We start from the raw sequence: 17,868 nt of genomic DNA, 5'->3' as shown, positions 1-17,868 counted from the left end.
GGAGGATGAGGAGCATAATTTGGGGAGATCTTAGGAGAGAAACGACGAAACCAGTAAAAAGACGGAAACCAAAACAGGCTAGTCAGTAAACAACGGGAGAAGGGGATTGCAATAGTGCTTCAGACATATTCGCGGTTTTACCCGTAGAGAGCGAATATAGCGCAGACATACGGAACAATAACCTAACTACGATATTCATATAAACAGTATCTCTAGGAATAATCTACCTCAGAATACGAAAGTTCTTGTTGAGAAATGCGGAAGTGTGAAAGTGGGAAGAGCGGAGAAGCGAATTGGATTGGCAGTGTTGCAAAAACATACTACCCCAAGAAAGATTTGCTATAATTCTTGCTTGCAACATGACCGATATTGAAGGAACATTAAACAAAAAAGGTGCTTAAGGCCAACGAAGAAGAATGTTGCATTTGTTTAAGATAGAAGGCACGCATTCGGAGACGACATTGGTAACATGAGGGGCAACATGAGTGAAGCAATGAGAGTAGCGGAAAAGCTTTTATGCAGAGTTACACTGTAGCAGCGTTAGCCCACAGTACTGAATAGACTAGCTTGGTTCGCAAGGATCCAACACTATATGAGAACGAGGGGGAAAGACGCTCAAGGAGATTAAGAGAACAAACACTAGGAAAGGATGGAATATCCGCAAATCTACTTAAGGAAGGAGTTGACATTGTTCATACCATGCTAGCAAAATTATTGTCAGAATGCTTCAGGACATTACAAGTACCACTAATCTGAAGAAATACCAGCCTAATTTTAATTCATAATAATGGCGATTTCAATTAGCTTCATCACCACAAATTTATCAACCTACTCTCTGCCGTTAATCTAGTTAACGAGTTGCTTATCATGGTAATGGTTAGCTCTGTGAGCCACTCCCAACATCTCCAACAACCAAGAGAGCGGGCTGGCTTTACGAAAGGCTACTTAACAACTGATCAGAGACATGCCATCAACCAAAGCTTGAAGAAATTCGCTGTGTATAACAGACCCATATACATTGCGTTTATAGATTACGAAAAATCGTTTGATTCTGTACACAGCGCCGCAGTTGTGGGAGAATGAGAGACGAAGGAGTAGAGGTGAATTACATAGGACTTATGGAGGACATACACAACGGATGAACGGGCACGATAATCCTTTTAACGAGAATAGGACAATGCACACAAGGAAGGGCGTCAGAGCAGGAGACAATATCTCTTCGAAATTTCTTGGAGCGTGTCTAGAGCGTATATTTAGCAGGCTTAGTTGGAAAAAGTCCGTAGTGCATTGAGAACATTTGGGCCACTCAATATTTGCGGATGACATCATCTTGTTCAGTGAATCGGGAGAAACCTGCAAAGAATAATTCAGGAATTGTACTCAGACAGCGCATCAAAAGGATAACGGTAAACAGGAACAAATCGGGCTGCTGCTATACGCACGACGTCGTTCGATCCTACCTGATTGGCCATACGCACGGTTTTGTTAGTTTTCGAAATATAAACAGTGTTCCAATGCACGTTGTCGCGACAGTGACCTAAAAGGCACCACTCCACCCCAGCTTCAAGAATGCTGCGCACTATAAGTGAAATAAATCCAGTGATTTACTTGAAATAGTGAGCTCTCGAAGTGCGGAGCACTGCCTAATGTGCCCTTTACAGATAGCCACCTCAAGCTTATTACTCCTCTCCAGATAAAAAAAATTAATGTGTGGGAATATAAGGAATTTGGTAATTACCTTACAAAAGCTAGCCTGGGTAAAAAAAAAAAAGGCCCCGAAAATGGGGATATGAACCTACAGCCTCTGCATAGATGTCAGATGCGGTACCTTGATACCATAAAGTCCAGCCTGCACTTCTCCGTAAGCGATGCACAAGAATATATGTTGTCTTTCGTATAGCCACTGCCGGCAGGGTACGCAATGCCGTGCCTATAGGGATCGGTCACTGCTCAGAGGGCGCGATGAATAAGTGCAACCAGCGCCGCCCCGCGGAAGCTTGAGCAAACTTTGGGTCGGTGAGAGCCAGAGGGCGGCCGCGCGTTTATATGTTCGATACCTCTTGGTTGTTTGTTTTTGCGATTCTGCAATTGTTTTTAGAAGCTGTCTCGTGCTCGAAAACTGTTCTGGCGAATAGTTTCCCCGTGTCTCAAGTGCTTCTGTGCGGTTTCCGGACAGTTACGGGGCTGGACTACTAGTTAGGGCCTCGCGTGCGCAAGAAGGGACAGAAATTGTACGTTGCCGGGCACGCGTACGCCGTGAAAGAAATTGACAGTGCAGACATCGTTGTGAAGTGCCATACTCAGCAAAGGAAGCGTATCTGCAGCGCTTCTCTCCAGGTCAGTACCAATTTTTTCGTGTATCACGGTCTAAACGGGGTGTGCTTGTGTTTTTGATTTCTCTCTTCGCGCGGCGCAGCCACATTACAGTTACTTTTTCTCTGGCTCTTCATCTCAGTCGGTGTTGTGACTGATTAACAACAATTCTAAACGTTATTAGCTGATTACAAAGAAACTAAAACCCAGTTCCCCTAGTGTGAAATCTGCTGATACAGCGGATCGAGCTGCGGGTTCTTTAGGGAGATTACTTTTAGTTTAGGCTTCTTTCTTGTGAGAAATGTTAGAGTCGTCTTAGCAGGTAATTGTGATACAATTTGTTGGCCGCTCAGAATTCTCCATAAAAGTATTTCCTCCTCCTCCACCTCCTCTGGTTGAAATTTAATAACCTCAAATTTCAGAGTACACAAAACGCATTAAAGGAGTCAAATAATGCGTGTGAATGCCACCTTGTCTTTGATATCTTGCCACAATATCGCTTGGAATGCGTGGCCGAACTCTACGCTTTGGGGAACAAAGTAGGGCAGTAGGCGGGATGCGTCTTCACACTGCTTTTGGCACATACCCGCGAAGTGCTGGGAGCATATCTTGTGCCGCCTTTTGGCGTCCAGTCGGTGCCGTGAATGTCGCTGAAAAAAAGGTTACTGCTGATAAAACAACAGTGGCGGAAACCTTAATACCTTGTGTTATGCAAAAACTACGGCATGCGATTCGCAAATATCGTAGTCTGCGATGTGTATGTAACACTGAAAGTAAACTTTTTAGTTTTACGGCCCTTCGCGTCTGCGCTGCACATAAACGGTAATTGTACTCACAATTTTACTCCTTACACTCACAAAAAATGTCATAGTTTTCTGATTTACTTGACTATTTGTACTGCAGAAATCCATTTCTTGCGACGCTCCTTCTCCCCCGGCTTCCCGGGAAACCTGTGCAAAACGATGCCAGGCTGCCCTTCGCGACTGCGGCAGTCCGCCACGCAGCAGTAGCGGCGCTGCCACAAATTCTTTTGCGCAGCATTTTGATCCTTTCGGACACTGCAACTTGTCATTATAACTATGTTTCTTAAAAAACTTCCGCCACACAGCGTTGAACCACCCGCAGCGCGCGTGTTTTCACGTGCGCTGAACGGCCGGTCGCGACATCCAAGCGGCGGCGACAGGCGGCGCTGGAGTCGCGGGCAAACTTCAGTGTCCGGTGCCTATAGCATTAGTCGAGGAATACATCGAAAGTAGGGTTAAATAGACATGCACAAAGCCACTCCTTTGGTTGATGTAATGAAATACTACAAGATTTGTATAAATATGAGGAGATATAATTAGCTGATTTGAACCCCGAGAAGGAAATTAGGTAATTAATTTGTATCACGCACACTGCAGCGGGTAAACATTATCAATTAATAAACAGCAGCCTATAAATATAACTGAAAAGAAATGTATACACCCAGCACGACTTCCGGGGATGACTTCAGTGCTAAAGACTCGAGGTCTTACTAAACATCTTGAAAGAAAACTTTGGCCAGGCCAAGGAGCCACGAAAAGAAGGATTGTATTAGTAAAGTTTAGAGATAGAAAAGAGCGCCGTGGATTAGGGTACAAATGCGGGTGGAAGACATCGTAACTCAAATTGAAGTAGGAAATGGAATTGGGCTGGGCATTAAATTGCAGAAGCCTTACAACAGGAGGACAACCACGGCAACTAAATAGCTATCGAGAGACGGGACTAGAAGCAGCAGACAGAGAACTCGGTGGAGGGGTAAGATGGTACCATTCGGAGGTGAAGAATGCATTGGGACAGGCCGTATATGCAAAGTAGGAAGACTACAGCAGGCACATTCATCGTCCAGTGGGATCGGTGAATGTACGTTGTTCTTGACGGCACTTTTGTTGCATCTCGGTACTTCTAGCTCACCGGTTAGGTGCAAGATTACGAAAAAGACACGCTCCATCTATACTCCTTAACAGCAACGATGCGCTGACTGTATACGTTCTAAGCCGCGTCTGCAACGCCACACGACGACTGTCCTAGACGTCGCCTAGCAATGAGTGATTTCTTGCAGCCGACGGGTGCCAACTGCTTGAAATACGGGCATTTTGATTTCCCGACGGCACGCGTCCGCGATTGACAGTCTTCATACGCGAATCTTTCAGGTGAGGGCGTGCACACCCTCATGCGTAATAGTGGCTACTGCGCTTCAAGTTGCTAAATTACCCATGTGGTGCCTCGTCGTGCACAAAGAAGTAGTTCAATGGGCCGGGGCAGCATTGCTGCTGTTTTCTGTTTTCAATTTCAACTGCATTAAAACATGCATTAGTATATTTGACACAAATATGTTTTATTCTCAGCGAACGTAATAAAATTCTCTACAGTGGAACGTCGCCTAGTTTTTTTTCTCTCTCCCTCTTAGTATGTGTCAGACTGCGCCAAGCAGTCCGGGGCTTCGACCTTTCTCGGCCGGGAAGTGGCCTGTGCGAGCGCACGCGGAAGATTTCTTCTTCTGGGCTGCATTTCTGCGTTTCCGCTGAGTGGCCAGCGGAGAGCTAGGCGCCCGGGAATGGCGTCTTTGTTCTCTTATCCCGCTCAGGCTAATAAACGCAGCTGCGAGACTGACAGCGGCGAAAGGGTCGGCTCGTCCAAGCGTTTCGCCCATTAGCACCGATGGCTCCACGGAGACTTGGCTCGCTCCACGGCCTGCAGCCTCCCGCCGCACAGTCGGAGAGCCGCGCAGCAGTACAGAATTGCTCACTGCAGTCGTCCCTGCCCGGCGGGACAATCTTCTTCCATCGTCGTAATCACCCGCGGCAAAGCAACTTTACTTTTCTCGCTCCCCTTGGCTCCCCGCTCTCGCTACTGCATTCTTAAAGTGCTCCTCCTCTCTTGGAGCGAATCGTGGGCGGAACGCGGCGACAGCACTGCAAGCAGAATAGCGTGCCTTGCTGATTTAGAATGTAAATTGAACTTGTGTGATGCCGGCCCGGTGAACACGGCCTAGCAGCGACACTATTTGCCAAGCATAAATAGAGACGAGAATTGAGATGAAAGTCCCTAGCATGGAATGCGGATTACAGTTTGGCTGCCGTTAAAACGCGAAAAAAAAAGGGAACTGGGACAGAAGGGCCGTGCGTGCACCTTCCATAACTTCAAGGGCTAAAATAATGATGATGATGGTCGGTGCTTAATGGCGCAAGGCCAACAAGGGCAAAGAGCGCCAGAGAAGAAGTTACTGAATTGATGAGACCGTAAATACTAAAACCTCTGATTAAAAGTAAAAGTAACGCAAAACAAAGACAATATTAGGGCCAGTATGATTACACGGGATATGACAAGAGCTGCAGAAACTTTACCTCAGCTAAAAACTGAAGAACGCGTTGACTACAAAACATTGGTTGTGACAAGTGCCTTGCGTGTGATTAGTATGTGGACTACGGATAGGTCCCTTCCACAGCTGCTACACATGGGTCGCGAAGATCCAGTGAGCAGGTGGGAGTGTGTTACATGTGTGTGTCCTATCCGCAGCCTAGCCAGGGCGACTTCTGTATATCTGTTGTGTGAGTCAGTTGTGTAGCGTCCCAATTGTGGTTTTATTACGTGTAGTTTGTTGTCTGTTTGCTGACTCAAGTGTAGTTGCCATGTGTTACGAAGCTGTCGTTTAAAGTGGGTCTTTAGGTCGGTGTAAGGTACTGGTGTGTCAACTGTGGTCATGAGAGCAGCAGCACCAGCCATTTGATCAGCGGTCTAATTGCCAGGGATCACACAGTGATCTGGTACCCAGCATATAGTTATTTCTAAATTTTGAAGCATATGCAGTCATTATAACCTTTAAAAGAAAATTGACAACATAGTTTTTAGACGATTTTCCTGAGGACAGTGCCTGCACAACGCTTAGAGAATCTGTGTACACGATGGACTTGGGAATTTTGTTTGATGATGTGATTTGAAACGAGTAAGATGCCGCTTTTGCCGTGTAAATACTGCTATGAAAATTCATTGTTTTAGAAAAGCTAAAATTTGGTCCGTGCGCTGCACAAGAGACAGTAAAAGAAGTTTTCGACGCGCCGCTGAAGAATTCTGCGCACCTGTACTTATCCTGAAGGAACAGGAAGTGCTGCAGAATTGCACTCCTGGGTGCCCTATTTTTGTCTAGTTGCGTGAATGGCAGGTCGCATGATATAGGACGAAGATGCCATGGTGGAATGAAATTATGGATGGGCGTCTTGTGCGTGTTTGAAAGGGGGACATTGAGTGCAGAAGCCTCCTCCCTCACTCTGAGAAAGAAAGATAAGGAAATAGATGGCCTGTTTAAAAAGAGTTGCAAGTTTGATGTATTGTTCATGATAGGATTAAAAGTATGGTTGGTGAGAGACACTATCTTAGATGCATACAGGCCAAGATGCAGGACTGGGTCGAGCATTTTCAGTGCTGTTTTTGTAGCCGGCCCATACACGACAGTGCCGTAGTCAAGCCGAGATCCCACCAAGGCTGTGTAAAGGCGCAGCAGGAGTTGTTTGTCGGTCCCATAAGATTGATGTGAGAGGACCTTAAGAAGGTTGATTGTTTTAAAGCATTTGTATTTAAGCTGTTTGATATGCGGAATGAATGTAAGCTGTTCGTCGAATAAAATACCTAAAAACGTGTGCTCCTTGTTCACAGGAATCGACACGCCGTTAAGAGTGATGTCTGGGTCCGGGTGGCGTATTCCTAAACCATATCCCGTAGGGTCCCAGGCCGACCACACCCCCTTCAAACGGCGACGTCACAGCGTGACGTCACTTTCTCTTCGTGCGCGACTTCATGCAACGTGGATTTTTTTTTCTCTCGTTTTGGGCGGCGGCCGATGGTTTCACTCCGTGCGCGAGGCTGGGGCTCAGGCGCTGGGGAGCTGAGGCACATTTAGTAGAAGTTAAAGGCCTAACCATATGCAGCGTACTTTTGGCGTTTTCTCGCGTGGCGACGCGAACTGACGCGCGAGCAACGCTGATGTCGACACTCGCCAGATATCCGTCGACGCAGCGCGAGAAAGCAGCGGAAAGCTGGCAGCGGCGGTCGGGTTTCACGTCCTTCTCGTGCTTTGGGGTCATTCCTTCCAGCAAAAGAGAATCAATTTCTTTTTAACTTGCGGTTATCGGCTGCCTTGAGACAAATTGCAAGCTATTTCTGTTCGAAAGCGCTCATTCATTTGTGGCTTGTTTGCTTTTCATCGGGGAGATCGGGTATTTGCGATGGCTTTTTTTGAGTTAAATAAGGGAGCTCTGGCTACGTCGCTTGTAGTAGTAGCATGATGGGGCTTGGCTGCAAGATTGGTGCGTGACGACCAAGCCTTATCAACGCCAGAATGCTAGCGGCGCATGCCATTCCATTCGTTGCTACCGTGGCTTGCGTAGGGGGAAAGGGGGCTGTGGTTGCATCGCTTGTAGTAATAGCATATCTGCCCTCGGATCCAAGATGGGTGCGTAAGAAACAAGCGTTACCACGGCTCAAATCTCTCAAACATGACCAAAGCAAATCACTCGACAATATTCGTTGGCAGCCTCTGTTAGGGTACCAAATTCTTGGGACCCGCGTCTTCTCCTGGCGTGGTCGAGCGGTTGCGCGCTTGTGTGCTGGCGTTTTGTTTTGAAAGTCCTGGTTCGAATCTTGGCGAAACCTCGTTTTTTTTTTTTTTTTGCAATGAGGGTTTCACCAGCTTTTCTTTTCTTTTTCAAGCTAAACAAAGGGGGCCAGAGTGCCTCGCCGTTTAACCTACAAGTGACGTTTGACGGTACCCTCAGTATCAAGGCAGCCACGAAATTTGCTTTGCTCACACTTTAAATACCCATGAAGCTGCAGTCGGTACATAACATCAAGGTTAAATCAAGTAGCAAGTAAAGTTGTGCTAAGTGCTTCTTCGTTCATCATCCTATCTTACTTTGTTCAGATTTGACGGTAATGACACAGTTATAAAAACGGATCAACACGCTCGCTGATGTTAACAGCAGATGAGCGACCGACGCACGCGTGTGCTTTCGACCGATTGGGAGCAAACGTTCTGCGCTTCGGTACGGAATCCAAAAGACCACCCAAGATCAAAAAAACATTTTCGTCTTCACTGTAATGACCGAGTGTTCGCTTTCAGGAACGTAAACAATGACCACATGTACGTGAAAAAGCGTCCGCCTGCACGCGCAAGCAACGCGCCCAGCGCTAGCTTAATTAGAAACAGGATGGAAGACGAGCGTCTGCAGGCTCGCAAGAGAGTGCGGAGAGTGAGAAGCGAGAACAGGTATGCAAAGGTATACTTCATGCTTGAAGCTTCCCAGCGCGTACGTCATGCTCGCTAACGGATCGAAACCATCGACCGCCGCGAAGCAGCGCGACCACAAAAGACCAAAACAAATTTTGTCGTTACTTTAATTAGAGTGCTTTCCGGAACGTATAGGTACGAAAAGGTTGAACTCCTAGCCACATGGACGCGAAATCACGCGTCGCGCGAGCGTCGTTCGGCGGCAACGCGCAGACACGGGCCCTTTCAATCGCGGTTGAAGTGAATCGCGATCGAGTTTTCGAACGCGCTCGACGCACTCCCGCTGCTACACGGCACGTTTCAATCGCGATCGAAAAGTTGCACCGGTTGCATTCGTGTCCGCCAGATGGCGCCAGATGGCCCGCTTTCCGCTGCTTTCTCGCGCTGCGTCGACGCCGATATCTGGCGAGCGTAGACATTCGGCGTTGCTCGCGAGCAACGTGGCAACGCGAGCTGACGCTCGCGTTGCCACGCGAGAGAGAGAGAGAGAGAATTAACTTTTATTTGCACCCGTCGAGAAAACGCCGAAAGTACGCTGCATGTGGTTGGGCCTTTAACTTCTACTAAATGTGCGTCAGCTCCCCAGCGCCGCAGCCCCAGCTTCGCGCGCGGAGCGAAGCCATCGACCGCCGCCCAAAACGAAAAAAAAAAAAAGTCCACGTCGCATGAAGTCGCGCTCGAAGAGCAAGTGACGTCACGCTGTGACGTCGCTGTTTGAAGGGGGTGTGGTCGGCCTGGGCCCGTACGGGATGTGGTTTGGGAATACGCGTCCGGGTGTACCCCACGCCTCCTGGAGAACAGAACACAAGAGCTCTTTGCAGGACTAAGATTAAAACCATTATTGTCTGTCCAGCCGGCAAGTTTCTTGACGCCGAGCTGGACTTGGCGTTCGCAGATTGACATATTACGTGATTTAAAGGAAATCTGGACGTAATCTAGGTACATGGAATAAAAGATTGTAAATGGCAATGCCTTTTTAAGAGAGTTCATCTTAACTATGAAAAGAGTGCAGCTCAACACTCCACCTTGTGGCACGCCATTTTCTTGCACATGAACCTTTGACAGTGCAGAATCAACTCTCACACGAAAGGTTCTCTCCGACATATAACTACAAAGGATGTTCAACATGTTGCCCGCAACACCGATTTACTTTATTTATTTTATTTATTTCCAGATACTGCGGGCAGCATTGCTGCCCAAGCAGGGAGGGTTACAGAAAAGATGATAAGAAGCGTTCAAAAGAATTTGCATCACGGCACTCCGCAAAATCAGATGGCAATGCATTCCAGTGTTCAATTGTACAAGGAAAAAATGATTTTTGAAATATTTTAGTATAGGCGAAGAGCTGTCGTATCGTTTTTGAGTGGTTAAGTCTGGCTGACGTGTGTGGGTCAGGGAGTAGATATGTATCACTGCTCAAGCCAATTTTTTTGTGATAAAGCAGATACAAAAAATTCAGCTTGGCAATCTGCCGACGCTTCTGGAGTGGCTCTAACTTTAGCTGTTTTAACATATTCACAACGGATGATCGGAGTCTGTAATCAGAAACAATGAATCGTGCAGCGAGCCGTTGGATCCGCTCAGTTTTTTCAATATGTTCTGTGTAGTGTGGACACCATACAGTTGATCAGGTCCATAAGGATGCCGTACCGCCAAGCGGTGTCATAGGCTTTCTCGTTGTCGAAAAAAAACAAGATGCGTTGTCTCCTGCGCAGTGTAGTCTGCTGCGCGTCATCTGTGGTCTTCCGGCGGCAAGAAAAAACCGTAAACACGACGGCGCAGCGCTTGTGCCAGAGCACACAGAAGCCGTTGCCGTTCGCGGCCGAAGTCTACGCTAACTTACTTCGAAAAAATGGCAAATGTGCTCCTCACACCGTAGATATCAGGGGCTGCTGCCGTGTCAAGGTTAAACCTTCTCTGACAACCGCAGCCGGTGCACGAACGAAGAAGCGAGCGGCGGCGAAAGATGCGGCGAACTCGAAACTAAAGCGTGGCAAACTGTTCGCATGGCGACGCAGTGAAACATCCCCCTCGCGAGGGGAACGATCAAATGCAGAGCATTTCCGGGGGCGCACGACGTTAAGTAGTTTGCGTTACGTTAATGTTGTTGCACTTGTGGCAACTGCTGACGAGAGAGCGCTCGTCAGCAGTAAAATTGGCAGCCTCGGCGCACGTTGAGTTCGAGAGAGGGGAGAGAGTGTCCTTGAAACGTGCCTGGGCGCGCTATCGAATGTTGATCGCGCCGATAGCGAAACGTCTGAGCCGGGCATGTCGAGGCGAGCGATGCGGACTACTACGGACGCCTAGAACGGGTGACATCATGAGTTAAAGAAATGCTCTGCATTTAAAACACCGTAAGACAAAATTGTTTATGCACGAAGGCATCCTTGATATATGATTCAAGAGCGACAAGTTGGTCGTTCGTAGATCGCCCCACCCGGAAGCCTGCGTGGCAGCTCTCGAGAAGACCGTTGTTCTCCTAGAAGTACACGATCCTTCTGTTGATCATCTCGAGAAGCTTGCACAGGCAGCTGGTCAGGGTAATGGGTCGATAGCTAGCAGGAGAGGAAGGGTTCTTCCCTTCTTTCAAGAATGCTACCACTATGGCCTCCCTTCAAGACTTTGGAATGTACCCCGAAAGAAATATATTGCTGTAAAGGTGAAGGAGTGTAACAAGAGTGTCTGCGCGTAAGTGCTGTATCATTGTATATGTGATGTTGCCTGGGCCTGGAGCTGAGGGTTTACAGGTACCCTCAGCGCATGAAGCGAAAACTCGGAGTTATACGATGTGGTGGATCTGTCGCTGTCATGTAAAGGCTTCTTTTCGGTTGAGAGTTTGTGTTTCATGAAAGTGTTTGTGTAGTGTGCTGAACTGGACACGTGTTGGAAGTGTTGTGCGACTGTGTTAGCCTGGTCTTCCCGTGTGTCCCACTGACCAGGAGCAAGCTCATGAAGCGAAAACTCGGAGTTATACGATGTGGTGGATCTGTCGCTGTCATGTAAAGGCTTCTTTTCGGTTGAGAGTTTGTGTTTCATGAAGGTGTTTGTGTAGTGTGCTGAACTGGACACGTGTTGGAAGTGTTGTGCGACTGTGTTAGCCTGGTCTTCCCGTGTGTCCCACTGACCAGGAGCAGGCTGTGTGTCTGATGCGCTTTGAGTGTTCGTATACGTGTCCAGACTTTGTGTGTGTCAGTGTATGGGTTAATGGATGTTATGAATGAGCGCCAACTATCTCGTTTTGCCTCACGGCGCACCCGTTTTCCAAACGCTTTTGCCCGTTTGAACAACAGGAGGTTACCCGACGGGGGGTACCGACGAAGGATACCCCACATCTTGTTCTGGGCCTCTCGCGCCCGCCTACAGTCCTCGTTCCACCACGGCCTCCTCTGATTGCGCGGGGCAACAGAGGCGTGGGGAATGGACTTTTCGGCGGCGTCGAGGATGTGCGCCGTGAGCAGTTGAACGGCTTCATCTACGTGCAGGTGGCTTATGGTAGTGTAGTGTAGTTTGGATGTCTCTGTAAATGTATTCCAGTTAGCTCGTGCTTCATTGAACTTGTTCTGGGAAGATGGATTGCATGGGCCTTTACCTATATATGTTAGTGAGGTGGGGAAGTGGTCAGTGCCGTATGGGTCAGTGCCAACACCCCACTCCAGAAAAGGAAAGAGAACTGCGGAGTCAAGAGCCAAGTCAAGAAATGAGTGTGTGTTGTGTCCTATGTTATGGTATGTAGGCTGTTTCTTGTTGAAAAGGCATGCTCCAGAGGATGTTAAAAATTTCTCTGTCAGGCGACCTCGGGCATCCGTGCGCGAAGAGCCCCAAAGAGAATTGTGTGCATTAAGGTCACCTGCGAGGATGTATGGTTCGGGCAGCTGGTCAACCAGCGCCTCGAAGTCAGAGCTCGAAAGTGCAAGATCAGGAGGAATGTATATGGAGCATACCGTTATCAACCTAATAAATACTATTGTTTGAATTGCTACAGCCTCAAGGACAGTGTTCAGAGTGTCAGGGTGGCATGCTAAGGATTTCCCGGCGATTATGCTACACCACCAGAAAAGTGTGTGCAGCCATCTCTGTCCTTTCTGAACACCATGTAACTATTCGAGAAATTTGTGGGATTGGAATTCAAATGTGTTTCCTGTACACACATTACACTTGGCTGATTAGCATACAGGATCTCGTATACATCGTCAAGATTATTAAGAAGGCCTCTGCAGCTCCAATGAACAATATTTTCTCTTTCCATTATGATGTGTTAGAGCTACTGGAGTGTGACTATTTGCGTAAACTCTTTCGGGGCTTGCACTCTTGGGCTGGTTTTAGATGGATGGACCCGCTCCTTCCGCTGCGAAGCAGACAGGAAAGGTCCCACATCCATCTCATCATCAGATTTGGAAGGGGTACCCCGCGGAACGGACCCCCCGGACTTGGCACCCTTTCCGGTGCCCTTCGTTCGAGCCGCGACCGCCGAGGGCGTCAGGAGCGCCCCGGGTGGCACAGGTGGTGCGGCGGAGGTGGAAACTGCGGTTTCCTCCGTCTCCATATCCTCCGTGCCCTCGCGTGGGCTTCGGGCCGGTGGAGAGGAAACAGTGGATGCAGCGGCATCCCCAACGGACGTGGTTGCCACCACAGCTGAGCAAGCAGTGTGGTGACGGGTTGGGCTGCCCGGGGTAACCCGAGGGGGGGCGGAGGTGGGACCAGGTCCGACTCGCGGTACTGGGTCCCCGCCGAAACCAGACGCCGCTCCGCACCCCGGCGAGCTGCGTCGGCGTCCTCCCCAGGGGGAAAGAGGCGAACCTGTGTCGCGCCTCTGGGAAGGTAAGGTTCTCAGTGACTTTAACCTTGATAATCTCCTTCTCCTATTTGAACTTCTCGCATGTTCTAGAGTAGGCCCCATGGGGTCCCTGGAAGTTAGCACAGATTAGGGTTTGCGATGGAGTTGTCAGATGGATGATCGTGCTGGGCACACTTTGTACATGTAAGTCGGCCACGGCAGGCGTTAGTGCCATGCCCAAACTTCTGACACTTAAAACAGCGCCGCGGGTTGGGGATGTACGGTCTGACGGGGCAATGAATGAAGCCTGCATTTACTGAATCAGGTACTGTGCAACGGTCGAAGGTTAATATTACATGTTTTGTTGGTATTTCCTCGTTATTTCGACGAATCATGATGCACCTTACTGCTGTCACACTTTGGTCTTTAAGGCCTTCCAGCAGATCGGTTTCAGTTTCATTCATCAGATGTACACCCTGAGAGCTAATAAGGCTGCGGTGGTGTGTGACCCTGATGTCCAGATCTGCGATGCGAGTTTGAATCAAGAGATTTGTAGCTTGTTCCTTGTTGTTGATTTCTACAAGAACTTCTCCAGTTCTAAGTTTTTTGGCTTTGTAGGAATTACCAACGATGCCCTCAAGATATTTGGAGATGAGAAAGACAGATTTCGTGGCGAGGGGGTTCGACGTGTCAAGGTGTTCCATTATCAAAGACTTGGGATAGTTTTCTGGATATGGAAACTCGTGGTTGCAAATGCAGGAAAAGGTACTTCGGTGCCACCCCTTTCAGGGGGCTGATCTTTGGATTTGGAAAATTTAGAAACCATACGGCATGTAAAAAAAGCAGGGGACGGGGGTACTTCCTTCTCAAACCTACCCTGATAGCTTGAGAGGTCCCGGAGCTCCCTGCCTGGTAAACAGACAGGGAGCCCATCCGCCGGAGCTTGACCACGACTCCTACGGCCACCGTTCGTGGTTTCTCACCCTCCCCCTATAAACACATCGCCACGGTTGACTACAGCTTATGTTTGGGGGTTCGGGGTCCGCGGTGTCGCCAATACCGTCACCAAGATTGCTCAAGGTGCCCCGCGAGGGGTCAAGGGCTAAAATAAAAAGTAAGAAATTGCTGAACTATACCGGCGTTGATTCGCAATATAGAAGGGGTTAATCCAAATGGTTAAACTATTTAAATTTACAGTTGTTTCCCGCGAGTTCGCATTTCATGCGGATTACAACCCTAACTTTGTACTACGACATGCACTTTCACTACCCAAAAAATGGCCTAGAGTCTTAACAATTCTTCAGACACGTAACAGACAATACCGGTGGTAATGCAGCTTAGAATAAAAAAAATGAATTGGCCACTAGCCTCCTTCTACACAACTAAGGCAAAAAACAGATACGCCCGGTTAGAGGGTTTGGCCCCAGTCAATGTCTTTGAATGATTCGCTTCCCGGGGTTTGGAATCGAATGTCAGTGGGTAATATCAATTAGTTTTTTTACTTTTATTCAATTTGACGTCACACCCTTGTATTTAAATGAAATTTCGTGTTTTCTCTCCTCGCATCACCATTCCGCCCAGGATCGTACGGTTTGTTGATTTGTAATGACCGTGTTTTTTGTCTTTGCCGTTCAGCTATCCAGGGTTTTACAGTGGAATATTGTTAAACAAGCTTGGAGCATTACAAGAGGCAGGCTCACACAAGTGAAGGTCGACACAAGGTTTTCGTACAAGCTAAAATATTTGTTCCGTATTGGAACCCATGGCCAAGTGACAAAAACAGAAGGAAAATAAAATTTCATTACGGCTGCTCACAGGTGCACGACGTCTACAACTCTAAAATCAGACCAAGCTAGTAGACATTGATTAAGTGAAAAATATCCCTCTTTCACGTAGACCTATCGTTTATGGCGCCAGCCATGCCGTAAAGGCGCAACTGCTGCAACAGCCGCAGGCACACGGAGTGCGCGCGTTGGTGCCGGGGGGGGACGTGGGGTGTTGTAGGGATGTTCAGTTTAGGGCATCCGGTCCACGGCCCCGCCGGTGCTGTGGGGGGAGTAGGCGCTTGTGGCATTTCTGCGCAACTGCGGCGGGAGTGATCAATCACTACAACCAACGGTGACTATTAGGACCTTTCGAAACACGAGCATTGCGTTGAGCCATGCGCTGTCTTCGCACCGATACCAAATTCAAACTCGACATAAGCTTAAGTTTCACCCTTGACCATAATGTGTGGTCAGTGTGAAGGGTATTGGTCAAACTGACTACCCCTAACGTCCCTACCGCCCCCCTTTCAAATCTGTTCACGTGTGCGCGTGCGTCTGTGTATGTTGGTTTTTGGTTACTTGGTTAATAATTTTGTAGCAAGTACTGCAATATAAGCGCTATAAGGGATTTTTTTCCGGCCAGAAGGGTAACCCCTTTTGCGGAAAGGATTGTCTAATACACGTAGAGACGCCTAATGGACATCTCTACGTGTATTTCGAATTAAAAATTGCGCACGATGGTCAAAAATCTATTCCACGTCAGGAAAGCCAATGAATCCGTACATTATTATATATAAAAGTTATCAAAAACACTTAGTAACACATCCAAGCTATGACTACCAACTTGAATCCCTTGCCAAGCAAACCACTGCATTTGGAACAGAAGCACGTGCGACCTCCGTACCGACTGCCCAACTTACTCGCCTAGAACTGAGTAATAAGGGCGTCCTTCGGGCCTCGAGTGCGTGTTTCTAGAAGTTGAAAGCGGGTAATTAGGAGCAATTGCGCTCCTGCATGCGTTGACTTTTTTATTGCGTCGGAATGCCAACATTACCAGGCCGCCTCGTTTAGCGTGTTGCGTCTAGTTCCCGCAGAAAGCGCCTGCTTAGCGACTAATGAACGCCGGCGCATTGTATCGCTGTTGCCACGCCGCCCCGGCCCCACCCACATTTTTATTCCCTCGTTGTCGCGGGAGCGCAAACTTGCGACCACGGGCCAGTGTAACACCACCGCTGTCAGAAGGCCTCAACACAGACGCCTACTGCACCACCACCGTCAAGTGACTGGCCAGATCCGCCCACTCTTGCCTTCTACAGCTGGCGTTTTTCTTGCGTATTTTTTCGAACTTTACTACTCGCATTTGCGAAGCAGTTATTCAGCGATGGCCAACTATTGAGGCTTCCTTCGTATCTGGTTCGTGCGGGCTCGCACTATAGAGCGCAAACAGCGCCGCTTGCTCCTGCAGGGCAGGACGCAGTCTCGCGCGGCCCGGGCTCCTAGGAGCAGCCCAGCGTGAAACGAACGCGATGCCGCGTCGCTGTGCCCACGTATCCCTTCCGGTCTGCTGGTTCGAAGAAACGAGCCCGCATGCAGTCAGCAAGTCTCTCGAGACGTCAGGTGTATACACGCGCGCTCACTCGCCGTTCGTCGCGGATATGTGCGCAGAAACACGTGTTTAATCTCAAGGTGGGCGTGCCGCGCGCCGCGTCTCTTCTTCATTTTGCGTCCCTATGTTCGTATCGTTCTTTTTTCCCTTTTTTTGGGAGCTCGTTTCTTTGATACGCCGCCATCTAAAAAAAAAAAAAAAAGAAGAAGAAGCTGCTAGAAAGACCGAGCTTTCCCCTTTCGCGAACCCGTTACTTGGCTTCCTGAAGCGGCGGAGTGTTGTGCTCTAGCCCGCACGTCGCTTTTCCCCTGTTTTACTATACACGAAAAGGCAAAATGTATGAACAGGTACTCCTCAGGCATCGCAGCTCCGCACATCGGTGCGAATCTTTAATAAGGAGTGCCGGAAGACCAATACACAACTTGTCAGCAAATCTGCTGCACGCGCGTTTTGATTCCTGTTTCAGTGCCTGTTTTTTTGCATATCAGCGTAATAGTTCATGCTACTTTTTGTCCCCAAGCACTGTAGGTTGTAAACAGGCCATTTTTTAAGGGCGTATTATTGTAAACACTCTGCCGCTTGTAAGGGTCGTCAGGCACCCTCAAGCAGTATGTAATTGCTCTTGGCCTGATGTAACCACAACCTGTTGTTGAAAAATAAACAGTTGATTTGATTTGATTTGATTTGATTGAAATTATCCGTAAACTTGTGATACCAATTTGGTGGACTTTGCAAATATGATTTATTTTAGGATATGCACGACAACAGCGCTGAGTGTTGTCTGGTCTTTCCCTTTCTGTTGGCGCGCTATGTTTCGTATAAACAATTAAAAAACTCAAAGGGGCGGTGGTATTTAGCGTGATTCGATGCAGCTTAATTATCTCGCTTAATTACGAGCACTTTCTGTTAAACTTGGTGTATCCGTTGTTCGGTAGTAACAATATTGGCGAAAAGTTGGCATGAACTCAGTGTAATGATTTGAGGCTACGCCAAGTGCGACACAGTGCCGAACAAACGTCCTATTATGGAGGTAGAAGTTCGCACATTAACATCCTCCCTTGTAGACGCAAGTTTGTCACTGATGGGGGCAGTATTTTCTGTTAGCGAA

The 17,868-nt window shown here is 48.2% G+C and overlaps 1 long non-coding RNA gene across 1 annotated transcript in view; it reads right to left on the bottom strand.

Moving 5' to 3' along the window:
- Positions 1-722: 722 nt before the first annotated feature.
- LOC144172483 (uncharacterized) overlaps positions 723-17,868 on the bottom strand; it is a 38,691-nt gene continuing 21,545 nt past the window's right edge. The window contains exons 2-3 of the long non-coding RNA XR_013323022.1: positions 2,900-2,963; positions 723-1,353 (exon numbers count right to left, since the gene is read on the bottom strand). This is a non-coding gene — a long non-coding RNA (uncharacterized LOC144172483). The remainder of the gene's footprint in view (positions 1,354-2,899; positions 2,964-17,868) is intronic.

The sequence above is a fragment of the Haemaphysalis longicornis genome, unplaced genomic scaffold, assembly GCF_048455015.1.
Source record: "Haemaphysalis longicornis isolate Haplotype H1 unplaced genomic scaffold, Haemaphysalis longicornis Haplotype H1 scaffold_1, whole genome shotgun sequence".
NCBI classification, from domain to species: domain Eukaryota; kingdom Metazoa; phylum Arthropoda; class Arachnida; order Ixodida; family Ixodidae; genus Haemaphysalis; species Haemaphysalis longicornis.
Note: the sequence above shows the minus strand (reverse complement) of the source record. Positions and strands in the feature narration are given on the sequence as shown.